The sequence below is a fragment of the Callospermophilus lateralis genome, chromosome 8 (assembly GCF_048772815.1).
Source record: "Callospermophilus lateralis isolate mCalLat2 chromosome 8, mCalLat2.hap1, whole genome shotgun sequence".
NCBI lineage: Eukaryota > Metazoa > Chordata > Mammalia > Rodentia > Sciuridae > Callospermophilus > Callospermophilus lateralis.
Window position 1 is genome coordinate 76,736,261 of NC_135312.1, and position 18,338 is coordinate 76,754,598.

General features: G+C 36.9%; 1 long non-coding RNA gene across 1 annotated transcript in view; it reads left to right on the plus strand.

The window, feature by feature from the left end:
• LOC143405937 (uncharacterized) overlaps positions 1–6,356 on the plus strand; it is a 33,242-nt gene extending 26,886 nt beyond the window's left edge. Inside the window, exon 5 of the long non-coding RNA XR_013092139.2 lies at positions 4,613–6,356. This is a non-coding gene — a long non-coding RNA (uncharacterized LOC143405937). The remainder of the gene's footprint in view (positions 1–4,612) is intronic.
• Positions 6,357–18,338: the final 11,982 nt, after the last annotated feature.

Consider the following 18,338-nt stretch of genomic DNA (forward strand, 5'->3'; position numbering starts at 1 on the left):
TCAACATCCCATTCTAGGTACATTATTTAAATGGTGGTTGCAAGAAAAACATTCAGACAAGGCTCACCAAACTTTGTGGGGAACATAGGGATTCCTCACCAAAGTATCCATGGTCCCCCTTTTTCACAATACTCACTTCAAATGCAACTGCTTCATACAAACTGATGTTTAACAATGGCAGAGATGCTTCATAGTGAAACTGAATCTGCACATGCAGGGAAGAATTCTGTTGATTGCTACTTTAAGCACAAACCAAGCAGAGGTTCTCCTTTAAAACACAGTGAGATCTAGCAAGTTGAATTTACTAGCACAAACTACTTGTGTTCTGTTCTTGCAAGCTCTGCTGAGCCAGCACATTCAAAGCAGTCTTCTGCCTTTCTCAATCACAGTGATGGAAAAATGATCAAATTGGTCTAGGAACAAAACTTCAGATGTAGGATCTGCAAACATCAAGGGGAAAGTGGGAATAATGTAAATAGGATGCATTGAGAAAAGTTTCATTAAAATTCTTTCCTAAATGATTCTCACAACATTCCATTTCAATGCATTTGCCCACTTCATAGACACTGATTTCCAGGTGTCACAGAAGCTTGAATATGAAACTGAATCTGCCCATGCTGGGTAGACTTCTGTGAATGTTACTTCAACCACAGAGAGAGGAGAGGGTTCTCCTTTAGAAGAGATGGAATTATACAATCAGAAGCCGTCCAAACCATGGATTCTTTTCTCCTCTGAGAAGGTCTTCTAAGCCAGCATATTCAAAGCTCTTTTCAGCCATTCAACATCCCATTCCAGTCACATTATTTAAATGGTGGTAGCAAGAAACACTTTGGGACTACACTCACCAAACTTGAGGGGAAACAGGGAACGTGAGAGCAATTCATTGGCCCAAGTTTCCTTAAAATATGTGGGTCCACCTTCTTCAAAATGATCACTTCCCTTGCATTTTGCTGATTCTTTCGAATTGATGTTTTAACAATGACACAGAAGCTGGAATCTGAAACTGAATCTGCCCATACTGCTGAGACTTCTATTGAATACTACTCCAACCACAAAGAAATTAGAGGATTCTCTTTTTGAACAAAGTGAATTAAAGCAATTACAAGCTCCAAAAACACAGATTCTCTTGTGCTGGGAAGCTCTTCTAAGTTAGTTTATTTACAGTGCACTCTAAAGCCCTTCAATATCACATTGCAGTCATATTGCTTACATGGCAGTGCCAAGAAATACCTAAAAACTAGGCTCACCACAATAGGGAGGGAACAGAGGAATATTATGGAGATTGATTCACCAAAGTTCCCTTGATATTTTTTGATCCACCTTTTTCACAGTGTTCACCTTAATTGCATTTTCTTGCTTCATTTTAACTGATGTTTAACACTGAAACAGACATTTGAAAGTGAGTCTACACCTGCAAGGAAGAATTCTGTTGAAGGCTACCTCAAGAACATAAACACAAACAGTTCTTCTTTAACACAGAGTCAATTCTAGCAAGTTGAATCTGCTATCACAAACTGCTTCTGTTCTGCTCTGCCAAACTGTACTCAACCAGCATTCAATATAGTCTTCAGCCATTTCACATTAGACGAATGGCAAAATGTTCAAATTGGTCTAGGAAGAAAAAGTTGTATGTAGCATCACAGAACACTGAGGGGAAAGAGGTAAGTATGTCAAAAAGATGCATTCAGTAAAGTTTATTGGAATTCTTCCCTACAACTTTCTCACAATATTTATTTCCAATACATTGGCCCATTTTTTTGTGAACTGATATTGACCAATGGCACGGAAGCTTGAAACTGTGACTTAATCTACCTGTTCTGGGAAAAGTTCTCTTGAATTCTACTTCTAAACCAGCATATTCAAAGCTCTTTTCAGCCATTATTCCACTCTGTTCTAAAGGGTTCTCTTTTAGAACAGAGTGAAATAATGCAAGTAGAAGCTCTTGAAACATAAAGATTCTGTTCTGCACTGAGAAGCTCTTCTAAACTAGCGTATTCAAAGCACAGTTCAGTCCTTCAACACCCCATTACAGGCACATAACTTAAATGTTGGTAGCAAGAAATATCTTGGGGTAGGCTCACCAAAATTTGAGGAAAAAGAGAAACTTTTATGTGGATTCATTCACCAAAGTGTCATAGAAATTTCTTGTTCCATCTTTTTTACAATACTTACTTCAATTGCATTTTCCTGTTTCCTGCATACTGATGTTCAACAATTCCCCAGTCACTTGAAACTGGAACTCTATCTTCTGCTAGTAGGAAGAGTTCTGTTGAAAGCTATTTCAAGCAATAACAATCCACAGGGTTCTCCTTTAGAACAGATGAAAACATGCAAGTATGAGCTGTTAAAACTCACGACTTACCTTCTACATTGGAAAAATATTCTAACCCAACATATACAGAGCAGTGTTCAGCCATTCAACATCATATTGCAAGCACATAATTTAAAAGGTGGTAGCAAGAACAACATTGGGACTATGCTCACCAATCCGTGGGGGAAAGAGGGAATGTTATGGGGATTCCTTCACCAAGTTTACTTGTAATTCATTTGTTCACCCTTTTAACAATGTTCACTTCAATTGCAATTTCCCACTTCCTAAAAACTGATGTTCCATAGTGACACAGTCAGTTGAAACTGAAACTTAATCTGCAGGTGCTGGGATGTCTTCTTTTTAATGCTACTTCAACCACAAACAAAGCAGAGAGTTCTCCTTTAGATAAGAGTAAATTATAGCAAGTTGAAGTGGCAAACAGAAAGAGCTTCTTTACTCTTCCTGCAATCTATACTCAGCCAGCAAATTCAAAGCATTCTTCTGCCTTTCTCAATCACAGTGATGGCAAAATATTCAAATTGGACTGGGAAGAAAAGTTGTATGTAGGATCCCCAAACATCCAGGGAAAAGTGGGAATAATGTGAATAGGACACATTGAGAAGTGGTTCATTAAAATTCTTTCATAGATGATTCTCATAACGTTCTTTTCCAATGCATTTGCCCACTTCCTAGGCACTTATTTTCAGGTGTTACAGAAGCTTGAATATGACACTGAATGTGCCAGTGCTGAGTAGAGTTCTGTTGAATGCTACTTCAACCACAGAGAAAGGAGAGAGTTCTCCTTTAGAAGAGATGGAATTATACAATTAGAAACCTCCAAAACCCATGGATTCTCTTCTACTCTGGGAAGGTCTTCTAAGCCAGCAATATTAAAGCTCTGTTCAGTGATTCAACATCTCATTCAAGGCACACTACTTTAATGGTGGTTGCAAGAAAAACCTTGGGACTGGGTTTGCCAAACCTTCGAGGAAAACAGAGAATGTGAAAGGGATTCATAGACTCAAATTTCTAAGAAATTCGTGTGTCCACCTTCTTTGCAATAGTCACTTCCCTTGCATTTTGCCACTTCCTCCAGTTGATGTTTAACAATGACACAGAAGCTTGAATCTAAAACAAAATCTTCCCATACTTCTAAGAGTTCTGTTGAATGCTACTCCAACCATAAACAAAGTAAAAGATTCTCCTTTTAAACAGAGTGAATTAAAGAAATTAGAAGCTCAAAAACAAAATGATTCTCTTCTGTTGGGAAGCTCTTTCAAGACAGCATATTTACAAAGTGTTATACAGCTTTTCAACATCACATTGCAGGCACATTACTTAAATGGTGGTACCAAGAAATTCGTAAAAACTAGACTCACCAAAATGTAGAGAGAATGGAGGAATATTTTGAGAATTGATTCATCAATGTTTCCTTGATATTTTTTGGTCCAACTTTTTCACAATGCTCACCTTAATTGCATTTTCCTGCTTCATAATATGTGATGTTTAACACTGAAACAGACATTTGAAAGTGAAAGTTAGTCACACATGCAAGGAAGAATTCTGATGCATCCTACCTCAAGTACGTACAACACTGAGGGTTCTTCTTTAAAACAGAGTCAATTCTAGCAAGTTGAATCTGCTATCACAAACTGCTTCTGTTCTGTTTTGGCAAGGTCTATTCCATCAGCTCATTCAGTATAGTCTTCAAAAATTTCATATCAGAGCAATGGCAAAATAGTCAAATTGGTCTAGAAGGAAAGTTGTATGTAGGGTCACAGAACATTGAGGGGAAAGATGTAAGTATGTCAAAAGGATATATTCAGTAAAGTTTATTGGAATTATTTTCTACAACTTTCTCACAATGTTTCTTTCCAATACATTGGCCCACTTTCTGGGAACTGATATTGACCAATGGCACAGAAGCTTGAAACTGTGACTGAATCTGCCTGGGCTGGGAAGACTTCTCTTGAATGCTACTTCAACCACAAAGAAAGCAGAGGTTTCTGCTTAGAACAGACTTAATTAGTGCAAGTAGAAGCTATTAAAATATACAGATTCTTTTCTGCACTGAAGAGATCTTCTAAGTCAGCATGTTCAAAGCAAAGTTCAGCCCTTCAATACGTCATTGCAGGCACATAACTTAAATGTTGGTAGTAAGAAATACCTTGGGGTAGGCTCACCAAAACTTGAGAAAGAAGAGAAACTTTTAAGTAGATTCATTCACCAATGTGTCCTAGAAATTTCTTGCTTTATTTTTTTTACAATACTTACTTGAATTTAATTTTCCGCTTCTTACAGACTGATGTTCAACAATTGTCAAGTCACTTGAAACTGAAACTGTATCTACTATTGGTGAGAAGAGTTCTGTTGAATGTGACTTCATGTACAAACAATCCAGAGGGTTCTCCTTTAGAACAGATGAACACATGCAACTAGGAGCTGTTAAAACTCATGACTTATCTTCTACACTGTAAAAGTCTTCTAACCCAGCATATACAGAGAAGTGTTCAGCCATTCAACATCATATTGCAAGCACATAATTTAAGTGGTGGTACCAAAAACAACCTTGGACTAGGCTCACCAGTCCTTGTGGGGTAAGAGGGAATGTTATTGGGATTCCTTCACCAAAATTCCTTGTAATTCATTTCTCCACCTTATTCAAAATGCTCACTTCAATTGCAATTTTCCATTTCTTACAAACTGATGTTCCACAGTGACACAGTCACTTGAAAATGAAACTGAATCTGCTGGTGCTGGGAAATCTTCCTTTTAATGCTACTTCAAGCACAAACGAAGCACAATCCTTTAGGGCAGATGCACTCAGGCAAGTACAAGCTGTTAAAACACACAAATTATCTTCTGTACTGAGCTCATCCAAGTCATCATATTCAAATAAGGGTTCAGCCATTCAAAATCACATTGCAAGATCATTATTTAAATAGTGGTGGCAAGAAAAACCTTGAGACTAGGCTCCCAAATTGTTATGGGGGGAAAGGGAATAGTTTGGGGATTCCTTCACCAAATTGTTTTGTAATTACTTGTCCACCTTATTAATATTCATTTCAATTGTACTGTCCCACTTCCTATGAAATGATGTTTAACAATGGCACCGATGCTTGAAAATGAAAGTGAAACTGTACGTGCAATGAAGAATTTTGTTGGATGCTAGTTCAAGCACAAACCCAGCAGAGGTTATCCTTGAAAACATACTGAGTACAATGAAGTTGAAGCTCCTAGCAAAAACTGCTTCTGTTCCATTCTTGCAAGCTCTACTTAGCCAGGACATTCTTAGCAGACATCACCCTTTTACCATCACAGCAATGGCAGAATATTCAAATTGTTCTAGGAAAGAAAAGTTGTATGTAGGATCACCAAACAGAGAGGAAAGTGGGAATAATGTGAATAGGATGCATTGAGAAAAGTTTCATTAAAATTCTTCTTTTCTAAACCTTTCTCACAATATTCCTTTCCAATGCAATTGCCCACTTCTTATAAACTGATGTCTACAAACTGCACAGAATCTTAAACCTGAAACTGAATTTGCCAGTACTGGGTAGAGTTTCATTGAATGCTACTTCCACTACAAAGAAAGAAGACAGTTCTCCTTCAAAAGAGATGGCATTAGTGCAATTAGAAGATACCAAAGCTCACAGATTCTCTTTTGCACTTCAAAGGTCTTCTAATCCAATATATTCAAAGCATTTTTCAGCCATTCAATATGATATTGCAAGCACAATACTTAAAAGGTGGTAGCTAGATAAACCTTGGGACTACACTCACCAAAGGTTGTGGGGAAAGAGGGAATATGATGAAGATTCTTTCACCAATGTTTGTTTGTAGTTCATTGGTTTACCTTATTCATAATACTACAATTGTAGTTTCCCGAATCCTGTGAAATGATGTTTAACAATGGCACAGATGCTTGAAACACATACTGAATCTGCCCATGCATGAAAGAATTCTGCAGAATGCTACTTGACACACATACCAAGCAGAGGGTTCTTCTTTAGAGCCATGTAATTTACACAAAGTTGAAGCAGCAAGCACAAAGATATTCTATATTCTTGCAATCTCTGCTCAGCCAGCACATTCAAAGTAGTCTTCTGCCTTTCTCAATCACAGTGATGGCAAAATAATCAAATTGGTCTAGGAAGAAAAAGTTGTATGTTGGATCTCCAAACGTCCAGGGGAAAGTGAGAGTAATGTGAATAGGATGCATTGAGAAGAGGTTCATTAAAATTCTTTCCTACACCATTCTCACAACATTCTTTTTCAATGCATTTGCCCACTTCACAGGCACTGATTTTCAGGTGTCACAGAAGCTTGAACCTGAAACTGAATCTGTTTATGCTGGCTAGAGTTGTGTTGAATGCTACTTCAACTACAGAGAAAGAAAAGGGTTCTCCTTTAAAAGAGATGGAATTATACAATTAGAAGCCACCAAAAGCATGTATTCTCTTCTGCTCTGGGAAGGTCTTCTAAGCCAGCATTATCAAAGCTCTGCAGTGACTCAACATCCCATTTTAGGCACATTACCTAAATGGTGGTTGCAAGAAAAACCTTGGGACTAGGCTCATTGAACATTGGAGGAAAACAGGGAATGTGAAGGGGATTCAATGACCCATGTTTCCTTGAAATTCGTGGGTCCACCTTCATCACAATACTCACTACCCTTGAATTTTGCTGCTTCTTTTGAATTGATGTTTAACATGAGATAGAAGCTTGAATCTGAAAAGGAATCTTCCCATGCTCCTGAGAGTTCTGTTGAATGCCACTCCAACCACAAAGTAGAGGATTCTTCTTTTGAACAAAGTGAATTAAATCAATTAGAAACTCCAAAAACACAAAGAGTTCTTCTAAGGCAATATGTTTACAAAGTACTATATAGCCCTTCATCATCACTTTGCAGGCACATTACTTAAATAGGGGTACCAAGAAACTAGATTCACCAAAATGTGGAGGGAACAGATGAATGTTATAGGGATTGATTCACCAAAGTTCCCTTGATATTTTTTGTTCCACCTTTTTGAAAATGCTCACTTTAATTGCATATACCTGCTTCATTCTAACTGATGTTTAACACTGAAACAGACATTTGAAAGTGAAAGTGAGTCTACACATGCAAGGAAGAATTCTGTTGAATCCTACCTCAAGCACATACAACACATAGGGTTCTTCTTTAAAACAGTCAATTCTAGCAAGTTGAATCTGCTATTACAAACTGCTTCTGCCCTGTTCTGTTCTGGCAAGCTCTACTCAACCAGTACATTCAATATATAGTCTTCAGCCATTTCACTTCAGGCCAATGGCCAAATATTCAAATTGGTCTAGGAAGAAAAAGTTGTATGTTGGGTCATAGAACAATGAGGGGAAAGAAGTAACTATGTAAAAGGATGCATTCAGTAAAGTTTATTGAAATTCTTCCCTACAACTTTCCCACAATGTTTCTTTCCAATACATTGGCCCACTTTTTGCGAACTGATATTGACCAATACCACAGAAGCTTGAAACTGTGACTGAATCTACCTGTTCTGGGAAGAGTTCTCTTGAATAATAGTTCAACCACAAACAAAGCAGAGGGTTCTCCTTTAAAACAGAGTGAATTAATGCAAGTGGAAGCTATTGTAACATGCAGATTCTGTTCTGCACTGGGAAGCTCTTCTAAGTCAGAATATTCAAAGCACAGTTAAGCCCTTCAACACTCCATTGCAGGTACATAACTTAAATGTTGGTAGCAAGAAATATCTTGGGGTAGGCTCACCAAAACTTGAGGAAAAAGAGAAACTTGTATGTGGATTCATTCACCAAAGTTTCCTAGAAATTTCTTGTTCCATCTTTTTTACAATACTTATTTCAATTGCATTTTCCTGTTTCCTACATACTGATGTTCAACAATTGCCCAGTCAGTTGAAACTGAAACTCTATTTGCTGCTGATGGGAAGAGTTCTGTTGAATGCTACTTCAAGCACAAACAATCCAGAGGGTTCTCCTTTAGAACAGATGAACACATGCAAATATGAGCTGTTAAAACTCATGACTTATCTTCTACACTGGAATAGTCTTCTAACCCAGCATATACAGAGCAGTGTTCAGCCAGTTAACATCATTCTACAAGCACATAATTTAAAAGATGGTAGCAAGAACAACCTTGGGACTAGATTTACAAGTACTTGTGGGGAAAGAGGGAATGTTATGGGCATTCCTTCACCAAAATTCCTTGTAATACATTTCCCCACCTTTTTCACAATGCTCACTTCAATTGCAATTTTCTGCTTCCTGCAATCTGATGTTCCACAGTGACACAGTCGCTTCAAACTGAAACTGAATCTGCTGGTGCTGGGAAGTCTGTTATTTAATACTACTTCAAGCACAAACAAAGCAGAGGGTTCTCCTTTAGAACAGATGCACTCAGGCAAGTACAAGCTTTTAATACACACAAATTATCTTCTGCACTAGGAAGCTCAATAAGTCAGCATATTCAAAGAAGGGTTCAACCATTCAACATCTCATTGTAAGTGCATTATTTAAATGGTGGTGGCAAGAAAAGCCTTGGGATTAGACTCCCCAATTCTTGTGGGGGAAAAGTTAATATTATGGGGATTCCTTCACCAAATTGTTTTGTCATTTACTGGTTCACCTTATTCACTATACTCACTGTAATTGTACTATCCTGCTTCCTATGAAATGGTGTTTAACAATGGCACAGTTGCTTGAAAATAAAAGTGAAACTGTACATGCAATGAAGAATTCTGTTGGATGCTATTTCAAGCACAAACCCAGCCGACATTCTCCTTGAAAATACAGGAATACAATGAAGTTGAAACTCCTAGCAAAAAAAAAAAAAAAAAAAAAAAATGCTTCTGTTCCATTCTTGCAAGCTCTACTTATCCAGGACATTCTTAGCAGACATCAGCCTTTTACCATCATAGCAATGGCAGCATATTTAAATTGTTCTAGGAAGGAAAATTTGTATGTAGGATCTCCAAACATAGAGAGGAAAATGGGAATAATGTGAATAGGATGCATTGAGAAAAGTTTCATTAAAATTCTTTTCTAATCCTTTCTCACAATATTTCTTTCCAATGCATTTGCCCACTTCATAGAAACTGATGTTTAACAACTGCACAGAATTTTAAACCTGAATTGAATTTGCCAGTGCTGGGGAGAGTTTCGTTGAATGCTTCTTCCACTACAAAGAAAGAAGACAGTTCTCCTTCAAAAGAGATGGCATTAGTGCAATTAGAAGATGCTAAAGCTCACGGATTCTCAATTGCACTGCAAAGTTCTTCTAAGCCGCATATTCCAAGCAGGGTTCATCCATTCAACATGATATTGCAAGCACAATACTTAAAAGGTGATAGCTAGATAAACCTTGGGACTACGCTCACCAAAGGTTGTGGGAAAAGAGGGAATATGATGAAGATTCTTCACCAATGTTTGTTTGTAATTCATTGGTTTACCTTATTCACAATACTCACTTCAATTGTAGTTTCCTGCTTCCTATGAAATGATGTTTAACAAATGCACAGTTGATTGAAACACTAAATCTGCCCATGCACAAAAGAATCCTGTTGAATGCTCCTTGAAGCACAAACCAAGCAAAGAATTCTCCTTTAGAGCAGAGTAAATTATAGCAAGTTGAAGCTGCAAGACATTGAGCTTCTATACCCTTCTTACAATCTCTACTTAGCCTGCACATTCAGAGCACTCTTCTGCCTTTCTCAATAACAGTGATGGCAAAATATTCAAAGAGGTCTAGGAAGAAAAGTTGTATGAAGGATCTCCAAACATCCCAGAAAAAGTGGGAGTAATGTGAATAGGATTCACTGAGAAGAGTTTCATTAAATTTTTTTCCTAAATGATTCTCACAATATTCCTTTCCAATACATTTGCCCGATTCATAGGCACTGATTTTCAGGTGTCACAAAAGCTTGAACCTGAAACTGAATCTGTTTATGCTGGCTAGAGTTGTGTTGAATGCTACTTCTGGCTTTGCATGAATCCAAGAAAGCTATCATGCAGCTTCTCCACAGGCTCGCCTTGATGGAACACAACAGTTCAGAGCCTGTGACAGGACCCCATGCAGCAGAGAAAGAGAAAGAGGGTTCTCCTTTAGAAGAAATGGAATTATACAATTAGAAGCTACCAAAAACATGGATTCTCTTCTGCTTTGGGAAGGTCTTCTAAGCCAGCATAATCAAAGCTCTGTTCAACCATTCAGTCTCTCATTCCAGGCACATTATTTAAATGATGGTTGCAAGAAACACTTTGGGACTAGGCTCACCAAAGCTTGGTGATAACAGGGAATGTCAGAGGGATTCATTGACCCAAGTTTCCTTGAATTTTGTGGGTCCACATTCTTTGCAATACTCACTTCCCTTGCATTTTGCCACTTTCTTCGTGTTGATGTTTAGCAATGACATAGAAGCTTGAATCTGAAACTGAATTTGCCATGCTGCTAAGAGTCCTGTTGAATGGTACACCAACCACAAAGTAGAGGATTCTTCTTTTGAACAGAGTGAATTAAAGCAATTAGAAGCTCCAAGAACACAAAGATACTCTTCTGTTGGGAAGCTCTTCTAAGCCAGCATATTTACAAATGACTGTATAGTCCTTCAACATGACATTTCAGGCACATTAACAAAATGGTGGTACCAAGAAATACCTAAAAACTAGATTCAACAAATTGTGGAGGGAACGGAGGAATGTTATGGGGATTGATTCACCCAAGTTCCCTTGATATTTTTTATCCACCTTTTTTATCCATTCACAATGTTCTCTTTAATTGCATTTCCCCACTTCATAATAACTGTTGCTTAACACTGAAACAGATATTTGAAAGTTAAAGAGAGTCTACACATGAATGGAAGAATTATGTTGTATCCTATTTCAAGCACATACAACACAGAGGGTTCTTTAAAACAGAGTGAATTTTATGAAGTTAAATACACTATCACAAACCACTTTTGTCTTGTTGTTTCAAGCTCCACTCAACCAGCACATTCAATATAGTTTTCAGCCATATCACATCAGAATAATAACAAAATATTCAAATTTGCCTAGGAATAAAAAATTGTATGTAGGGTCACAGAACATTTAGGGGAAAGAGGTAAGTATTTCAAAAGGATGCATTCAGTAAAATTTGTTGGAATTCTTTCCTATGACTTTCTCACAATGTTTCTTTCCAATACATTTGCCCACCCCTGCTAACTGATATTTACAAATGGCACAGAAGTTTGAAACTGTGACTGAATCTACCTGTTCTGGGAAGAGTTCTCTTGAATGCTACTTCAACCACAAAGCAGAGGGTTCTCCTTTAGAACAGTGTGAATTAATGGGATCGAAGATGGCAGAGTAGAGGAGACATTGTTTATGGCTGTTCTTGGCATGAATCCAAGAAAGCTATCATGCAGCTTCTCCACAGGCTCGCCTTGATGGAACACAACAGTTCAGAGCCTGTGACAGGACCCCATGCAGCAGATTTTCACAGAATCCACCAAAGTTGCGAACACTGAGCAGAACTCAGAGCCTCTGTGTTCCGGTAAGACTCCAGACTCGTCCCAAACCCAGCAGTTTGAGCACACATGCAACTCTCAAGCAGCTGAGTAGAAACACCAATTCAGCACCTCTGCAAAGTGGCAGAATGCCAAACTATTCTCTGCTCTCAGCCAAGTCACTGGACCATGTTCTAGCCACAGCACCAGGACATCCCAGCTCCCCCCACCTCACCAGATACCCCAATGCAGGAAACAGATGGACTACATCCTTGAAAACTTTTCTCGCCATCTTTTGGTGGGTGTGGCTACCAGCATGGATCTGCGACTGTACAGGGGATGTGTTGTTGATATTGAGAACTGTCAACATTGTCCTTCCCCTCAAAGGAGGGATCCTGGAACTATACAAGAGCACTACAAGTCTGTAGGATAAAAACAACAACACACCAGTCCCACAGAGCAGGAAAGATATGCAAGCAACATGAAAAGACAGGAAGAAATTATCACAAAAAACTCAAGACAGCGCATTATTATAAGAATTAATAGAAACAGCAAAAAAAATAACAGAGAAAGATTTCAGGATTTACATGTTTTGGAATCTCAAAGAAGACACTAGACAACAAATACAGACATTGGAAGATCACTTTTACAATGAACTATATAAATAAAATCAAGAAGCAAAAGATCACCTCTACAGGGAGATAGAAGTTGTAAAAAAAAGAAAAAGAAAAGAAAAGAAATAATTGAAATGAAAGAAATAGCAAACCAAATTAAAAACACAAGTGAGAGCATCACCAGCAGAGTAGACAACCTAGGAGATAGGACATCAGACAGCGAAGACAAAGTACATCATCTTGAAAAGAATGTAGACAGCACAGAGAAAATGATAGGAAACCAAAAGTAGAACATCCGAGAAATATGGGATAGCATAAAGAGCGATTGGGATAGAGGAAGGCAAAGAGGTACAAACCTAAGGAATGAGCAATCTGTTCAATGAAATAATATCAGAAAACTTTCCAGACATGAAGAATGAAACAGAAATCCGAATCCAAAAAGCCTACAGGATGCCAAATGTGCAAAATCACAACAGATCCACATCAAAACTCATTATAATGAAAATGCCCAACATACAGAATAAGAAGAGAATTTTAAAAGCCACAAGAGAAAGGAATCAGATTACATATAAGGGTAAGTCAATTAGGATAATCGCAGATTTTTTAACACAAACCCTGAAAGCTACATGATCCTGGAAAAACATATTTCAAACACTGAAAGATAATGGCTTCCAACCAAGAATCTTGTATATATAAAAACTAAGCTACAGATTTGAAGATGAAATATAAACCTTCCACAATAAAGGAAAGTTAAGAATTACAGCTAGAAAACTGGCTCTACAAAATATCCTTGGCGAAATATTTTAGGAAGAAGAAATGAAAAACAACAATGAAAACCAACAGAGTGAGGTAGAACACTAAAAGGAAAAGAAACTAATCAAAGAGGAAAAAACAAGTCAAGTTAAGTAACAAAAATAAACAAATATGGCTGGAAATACAAACCGTGTCTCAATAGTAACCCTAAAAGTTAATGGTATAAACTCACCAATCAAAACACATAGGCTAGCAGATTGGATTTAAAAAAGATCCAACATTATGCTGCCTACATGAGACTCATTTGATAGGAAAAGACATACACAGACTGAAAGTGAAAGATTGGGAAAAATCATACCACTCACATGGACTGTGGAAGCAAGCAGGTGTCTCCATACTCATATCAAATAAAGTAGACTTCAAGCCAAAGTTAATCAAAATGGATAAAGTTGGACACTACATACTGCTCAAGGGAACCATATACGAACAAGACAAAACAATCATAAATATTTATGCCCCCAACAATGGTGCAGCTATGTTCATCAAACAAACTCTTCTCAAGTTCAAGAGTCAATTTGACCACAACACAACAATCTTGGGTGACTTTAACACACCTCTCTCACCACTGGACAGATCTTTCAAACAAAAGTTGAATAAAGAAACTATAGAACTCAATAACACTATTAATAACTTAGAGTTAACTGACATATATAGAATATATCAACCAGCATCAAGTGGATACACTTTCTTCTCAGCAGCATATGGATCTTTCTCAAAAATAGACCATATAATATGCTACAGGGCAACTCTTAGCAAATATAAAGAAGTAGAGATACTACCATGCATTTTATAAGATCATAATGGAATAAAATTAGAAATCAATGACAAAGAATAAAAAATTCTGCATCACATGGAGACTGAACAATATGCTACTGAATGAACAATTGGTTACAGAAGACATCAAGGAGGAGATTCAAAAATGCATAGGGGTAAATGAGAACACAGACACAACATATGGAAATTTCTGGGACACTATGAAAGCCATACTAAGAGGAAAATTCATTGCATGGAATTTATTCCTTAAAAGAAGAAAAAGTCAACAAATAAATGGCATCACACTATATCTCAAAGCTATAGAACAAGAAAAACAAAGCAGAAAAAGCAGTAGAAAGCAATAAATAATTAAAATCAGAGCTGAAATCAATGAAATTGAAACAAAAGAAACAATTGATAAAATAGACAAAACTAAAAGTTGGTTCTTTGAAAAAATAAGATTGACCTTAGACATGCTAATGAAGAAAAGAAGAGAGAGAACCCAAATTACTAGCATATGTGTTGAAAAAGGCAATATCACAACAGACACTACAGAAATACAGAAGATAATTAGAAATTATTTTGAAACTTTATACTGTAATAAAATAGAAGACAGTGAAAGCATTGATAAATTCCTTAAGTCATAAGTCATAAGTCAGGAAGATATACACAACTCAAACAGATCAATATCAAGTGAGGAAATATAAGAAGCCATCAAAATACTACCAACCAAGAAAAACCCAGGACAGGATGGATACACAGCCGAGTTCTACAAGATCTTTAAAGAAGAACTAATACCAATACTCTTCAACTTATTTCAGGATATAGAAAAAGAAGGAACACTTCCAAACTCATTCAATGAGGCCAATATCACCCTGAATCCAAAACCAGGAAAAACACTTCAGAGAAAGAAAACTTCAAACCAATATCTCTAATGAACATAGATGCAAAAATCCTTAATAAAATTCTGGCAAACTGAATATAAAAACATATCAAAAAGATCATCCCATGATAAAGTGGGATTCATCCCAGGGATGCAAGGTTGGTTCAACATACAGAAATCAATAAATGAAATTCAACACATCAATTGACTTAAAGATAAGAATCATATGATCATCTCGATATATGTAGAAACAGCATTTGACAAAATACAGCACCCGTTTATGTTCAAAACACAAGAAAAACTAGGGATAATAGGAACATATCTCAACATTGTAAAGGCTATCTACCCTAACATTCAGGACAACATCATTCTAAATGGAGAAAAATTGAAGGCATTCCCTCTAAAATCTGGAACAAGAAAGGGATGCCCTCTCTCACCACTTATATTCAACATAGTGCTTGAAACACTGGCCAGAGAAATTAGACAGATGAAAGAAATTAAAGAAATAAGTGTAGGGGAAAAAAGAACTTAAACTAGCATTATTTGCTGACAATATGATTTTATACCTAGAAGATCCAAAAAACTCCATCAGAAAACTTCTAGAACTAGTAAATGAATTCAGTAAAGTAGCAGGATATAAACTCAACACCCATAAATCAAAGGTATTTCCGTATATCAGTGACTAATCCTCTGAGAAGGAAATGAGGAAAACTACCCCATTCACAATAAGCTAAAAAAAGATACTTGGGAATCAAGTTAATAAAAGAGATGAAAGATCTATACAATGAAATCTACAGAACCTTAAAGAGATAGATAAAAGAAGACCTTAGAAGATGGAAAGATCTACTTTGCTCATAGATAGGCAGAATTAATATTATCAAAATGTCCATACTACCAAAAGCACTATGCAGGTTTAATGAATTTCTGATCAAAATCTCAATGGCATTCCTCATAGAAATAGAAAAAGTAATAATGAAATTCATCTGGAAAAATATGAGATCCAGAATAGCTAAATCCATTCTAAGCAGGAAGAGCAAAGCAGGTGGTATCACTATGTCAGACCTTAAACTGTACTACAAAGCAATAGTAACAAAAACAGCATGGTACTGGCACCAAAACAGGCTGGTAGGCCAGTGGTACAGAATAGAGGACACAGAGACTAACCCACAAAATTACAATTATTTTAAATGAGACAAAGGTGCCAAAAACATGCACTGGAGAAAAGATAGCATCTTTCACAAATGGTGCTGGGAAAACTGAAAATCCATATGCAACAAAATGGAATTACACCCCTGTCTCTCACCATGCACAAAACTTAACTCAAAATTGATCAAGGACCTAGGAATTAAACCAGAGACTCTGTCTAATAGAAGAAAAATTAGGCCCTAGTGTCCATCATATGGGATTAGGCCCCAATTTCCTTAATAAGACTCCTATAGCACAAGAATTTAAAACAAGAATCAATAAATAAGATGGAATCAAACTAAAAAGGTTTTCTCAGCAATAGAAACAATCTGTTAGGTGAAGAGAGAGCCTACATAGTGAGAGAAAATTTTTTACCCCTCACACATCAGATAGCGCACTAATCTCTAGGGTATATATAGAACTCAAGAAGCTAAGCACCAAAAAATCAAATAACCCAATCAATAAATGGGCCAAGGACCTGAACAGACACTTCTCAGAAGAGGATGTAAAATCAATCAACAAATATACGAAAAAAAAAATGCTCATCATCTCTAGCAATCAGAGAAATGCAAATCAAAACTACTCTAAGATATCATCTAACTTCAGTCAGAATGGCATCTATTATGAAGACAAACAACAAGTGTTGGCGAGGATGTGGGGAAAAGGTACACTCATATGATTGCTGGTGGGACTGCAAATTGGTGAAGCCAATTTGGAAAGCAGTATGAAGATTCCTTGGCAATCTTGGAATGGAACCACCGTTTGACCCAGCTATTCCTCTTCTCAGACTATACCCAAACGACATAAAAACAGCATACTACAGGGACACAGCCACATCAATGTTTATATCAGCACAATTCACAATAGCTAAACTGTGGAGTGAACCTAGATGTCCTCCAGTGGATGAATGGATTAAAAATGTGGCATTTATACACAATGGAATATTACTCAGCATTAATAAAGAACAAAATCATGGTATTTGCTGGTAAATGGATGGCATTGGAGAATATAATGCTAAGTGAAGTTAGCCAATCCCCCCAAAACCAAATGCCAAATGTTTTCTCTGATATAAGGGAGGTGACTCATAGTGGGGTAGGGAGGAAAAGCATGGGAGAATTAGATTAATTCTAGATAGGGAAGAGGGATGGGAGGGAAAGGAAGGGTGGAAGGCGATGGTCATCATTATACAAAGTACATGTATGAAGACTTGAATTGGGTGTCAACATTCCTTATATACAAACAGAAATATGAAAAATTGTGTTATATATGTGTATTAAGAATTGTAATGTAAAAAAGTACATATATAATGACATAAATTAACGTGAATATACTTTATATACAGAGATAAAAAAAATTGTGCTCTATATATGTAATAAGGATTGTAATGCATTCCACTGTTGTATATTTAAAAAAATAACAAAATTTTTTAAACAGTGTGAATTAATGCAAGTAGAAGACTCTAAAGCATGCAGATTCTCTTCTCCTATAGCACAAGAATTTGCTATTCAAAGCAGAGTTCTGCCATTCAATATCACATTGCAGGCACTTAACCTAAATGGTGGTAGTAAGAAATACCTTGTAGTAGGTTCAATAGACCATGAGGGGAAAAAAAAATTGTTATGTGGATTCATTCACCAAGGTATCCTAGAAATCTATTGGTTCACATTTTCTACAATACTCACTTCAATTGCAGTTTCCCGTTTCCCAAGAACTGTTGTTTAACAATGGAACAGACTCTTGAAACTGAAACCTAATCTTCTGGTGCTGGGAAGTGTTTTGTTGAATGCTAATTCAAGGACAAACAAAACAGAGGTTTCTCCTTTAGAATAGATGAGGTACAAACTGTTAAATCACACAGATTATCTCTGCACTGGGAAGCTTTTAAGCCAGCATATTCAAAGCAGGGTTCAGCCATTCAACAAAATATTACAAGCACATTATTTAAATTCTAGCAGCAAGAAAGACCTTCAGATGAGGCTTACCAAATGTTGTTGGGTACAAGAGAATATTAAGGGTATTCTTTCCCAAATTTGCTTGACATTCCTCGGTCCCCCTTTTTTTTCACAATACTCACTTCTATTGCAGTTTCCCCCTTATACAAAGTGATGTTTAAGAGTGGCACAGATGCTTGAAACTGAAATTGAATCTGCCCATGCTGGGAAGAGTCCCGTTGAATGATACTTCAACCACAAACAAAGTAGAGGATTCTTCTTTTGAACAAGTGAATTAAAACAATTAGAGGCTCCAAAAACACATGGATTGTCTTCTGTTCGGAAGCTCTT